This window comes from Phyllobates terribilis, unplaced genomic scaffold (genome assembly GCF_046119375.1).
Source record: "Phyllobates terribilis strain yellow unplaced genomic scaffold, ASM4611937v1 Scaffold_11__3_contigs__length_659146591, whole genome shotgun sequence".
Lineage (NCBI taxonomy): Eukaryota > Metazoa > Chordata > Amphibia > Anura > Dendrobatidae > Phyllobates > Phyllobates terribilis.
This window is the reverse complement of record NW_027362771.1, coordinates 463,929,926-463,933,527: the sequence shown is the minus strand read 5'-3', so window position 1 is coordinate 463,933,527 and position 3,602 is coordinate 463,929,926. Positions and strand designations below refer to the sequence as shown.

The 3,602-nt window shown below is 41.6% G+C and overlaps 1 long non-coding RNA gene across 1 annotated transcript in view; it reads right to left on the bottom strand.

Annotated features, from left to right (window-relative positions):
- LOC141165241 (uncharacterized) overlaps positions 1 to 3,283 on the bottom strand; it is an 85,093-nt gene extending 81,810 nt beyond the window's left edge. The window contains exon 1 of the long non-coding RNA XR_012251109.1: positions 3,152 to 3,283. This is a non-coding gene — a long non-coding RNA (uncharacterized lncRNA). The remainder of the gene's footprint in view (positions 1 to 3,151) is intronic.
- Positions 3,284 to 3,602: the final 319 nt, after the last annotated feature.

Here is a 3,602-nt window from a genome sequence, read left to right as displayed (position 1 = left end):
TTGTAATCTTGAATGATACCGTTTATTTTATCATATACCATATTTTTCAGACTGTAAGACGCACTTTTCCCCCAAAAATTTTGGGGGAAAATTGGGGTGCATCTTATAGATCGAATGTAGTTTACCAGGGGGCCAGCGGCAGCAGAAGTCAGGCGATACTACCGACGATGCTGCGGGTCCTGCATTTGGAGGACGTGGTGTCCAGAGGTACGAAAAGTGTTTGACAGTCCTTGGCGATACTCGGCGGTGTGGGGGCTCTGCCCGCATTTTCTGAGGTTTGGAGCCCCGCATTTGCATGTTTTCTATGTGCTGGACTCTGGGAAAATGGCCGCCGGAGGCGGCGCCTGCGCAAATTGAGATCTCGGTACAGGGATCTCGTCTCCCGATGTCGGTGGAGCCCCACGCACCTCCGAGTATCACCGAAGACAGTCAAACACCACTTCCTTCCACCCTTGGACTCTCAGGGTGTACCTCCGGACACCCCCGCCTCCAATGCAGGACCCGCAGCATCGCCCAACTGCTGATGTCGGTGGAGCCCCCGCACCTCTGAGCATTGCCGAGGACAGTCAAACACCCCCATCCTACCACCCTGGGACTTGCAGCATCACTCTGCAGTGTCGTACTTCCGGAAACCCCCTCCTCCAAGCGCAGGACCTGCAGCATCACCCCACTCCTGCCACCAAGCACTGCTGAGCAGCCCCTTCTTCCAGCCTGGGATGGGACTCGCAGCATGACCCCGCAGTGTCGCACCTCCGAACACCTCCTGTGTCCCCGCTTCACCACCGCTGCCACCCCCTCATCAGTAAGCTGAATTCGAACTGTAAGACGAACCCCATTGACGCATTAAATTTTTTTCTCTATTTTCTTCCTGAAAATTTGGGGTGTGTCTTATGGTCCTATCTTATCTTATAGTCCAAAAAATACAGTAATGCATTGGAAAATTGGAAAAATTTCCAAGTGGCTTGAAATGGTGAAAAAAATTCATTTTGCCATTGCTTTTTAGTTTTGTTTTCACGCCATTGATTGAGTAATAAAAATAACTTGACAATATGATTCTACAAATCAGTATGATTACGAAAATACCAAGCTTGATTTTTTTTAATTATTTTTGCGGTTAAAGAAAGCCAGAACTTTGCAAATTACAAATACGTTATTTGTTGTAATTTCTGAGACTCATAACTTTTTATTTTTCCATTGATTGAGCTGCATGATTTAGTTTTTTTTTTCTCTTTACACTGTTAATAAAGGTTAATTAATTTTATTTTTCATACATTGACCTTTTATGGATGTGGCAAAATCAGATATGGTTATTATACTAAACTAGGAAAAGGAGGGGATATAATTAAAATTTTATGTTTTTCATTTTTTTATATAATTTTTTTTATTTTTTTACTTTTTAGTCCTTTTAGAGAACTTGAACCTGTGATCGTTCAATCATTTTTCTGTGTTCTGCAATACTACTGTATGCGGATATATAGTAGTATATAGTATAAATGGTGATCTCTTATGAAGCCCTAGGCTTCTTCATGCTATACAGGGACATCCAGGGTCTAGTCTCAGCAGAAGTTCCGGCCTAGAGTATCTGTCATAAGGTCACCATGCATGACCTGATATCACGGTGTTGCCACAAACTTACAATGAGCTCAGCATGAAGAAACTATTTAGACCAACAAATACCTTTAAGGAAACAGAATGCCTCCCATAACAAGCCCAATAATGCACGTGACACATAACTCCTGTAGTGGACAGGGTCGGCCACAGCTTTTATTCCTTTTATTATCATGAATAACCATTCTCTTAAAACCGTAAAACATGTGTAACATCCGGGATCCAAAACAGTATGAACCACCTGGTCTCGGAGGGCAAGTTCGTCTTCAGTTCCATTCTCTCCAAATCGATAATTTTTACCACCAGCTGTGACTTAAACAATTCAATAAAACACAGAAATATTTCCATCTGTGAAATAAACATCTTAACAACCATCTTAAGGGAGGGCAGCTCAGTCAGCAGATACCAGGGAAGGTGCAGAACTGAACCAATATGGCACAATTTGTTAGGGGAAAAAGCCACCTTAGTTTAAGTAAAGGGGGAAGATGGGTGGAATAGGAAGAACAAAACCCATGGCTAAACCAGGATGCCGGGTGGGTGGGCCAATCAGGGGCGGGACACTCCTAGCTACCACCGCAATGTGCTGCTCCAAAATTTTTTATAACCATGGGTGAGAGAATAAAAATGAGGGAGGGCGTTTAACCCCAATATCCTCTGTAACCCTGGGCTCAGCAGTCAGGCACCCCTCTCCTATATAGCTTGTGGTCCTCAAGATGTTGGGTTGCAGCACATGCTGGCTGTAAGAAGAGGCATCAAGGACAGTACAAGGAAGAGTGTGCAGCAGAAGTGGTCAGGAGGCAAGCAGCGAAATGAGTAAGCTTTTTTCTTTTTATTATTTATTTTAACCTTTTGCCAGTCCTCTACGATTCAGCAAAATGGCTGCCAGTTGGCCACAATCTTGGGGAATTTGTGCAGAGCAATTGACAAAACATCTGCTTGCTGGAGAATACAGGTCGTTTGTTTTCTTTAAGTAGAATTAAATTCCACTTGAATAAATTATTTCATCTCTTATGGCAACCCATCAGCTCCCCGTATTAGTTTCATAGGGAGCTGACGGCAGCCAGTGCATGCTTGCAATGGTGATCACGCAAACACAGCCATGATTCTCCTTCTCTTTACATGTGGATCCCAGCATAGATGCATAGTTACGTCCATTTGTGCCAAGGGGTTACAGTTGGACGTAAGCATATTTACAGTATGTATTTTTCGTCTGCAAAAAAGTAAAAATTACAATAAAAAGTAAATGTACACACTGATAAGGGACATTCTTATTCACTAAGAAATATTGTAAGCCTTTGTGTTTTGGTAAATTTTAAATTTTGGTAAATTTTAAATTATTAAATCCTCAAGACTATCTTGGGATGGTAATCTGGGGAATTCTTTTTAAAAAGTCAATGCTTTTTACTGAGGTTTAAATGGGATCTGTGGTCAGATTTTACAATACAGAAAATATACATTAGAAAAAGGATCTGATGAACTTACTTTGAAATGCCACACCTGAGAGCATAATAAATATATGAAAAAAAATTATACTCATCCTGACCCCTGTCCTTTCATCTTTTTCTGTTCAGTCACCAGTGTGGTCTTCACTGAGCCATCTTCGGTAGCGACAACTTTGGTATTTCCAGTGCTGACTATGCTGTAACGTACTGAAAGGATGTGGTCTGCGTTGTGAAACATTATGATATCGTGACACTGAAGATGAGGGTGCCAAAAGATGACCTAGTAAACAGATCAAGGAAGACGACTGGACTGGAGTGTCTCTTGCGTGTCAGGACAGATGAGGGCTAGGTTAGGCAGTTAATATTATTTTTACATTTTCTTTAAAATCCAGCATTTTTAAGCTATTTACATGTCATCAATATCCCTGATCCATCAATAATTTGTTAATTATGTTTAGCATTCTCATTTACATAATGTGGTCCTTCGTAGAATTACCATGTTTCTCAGGAAACTCTGGATCCACTGGAAGAAAAAGAAATAGGTTGCTGTCA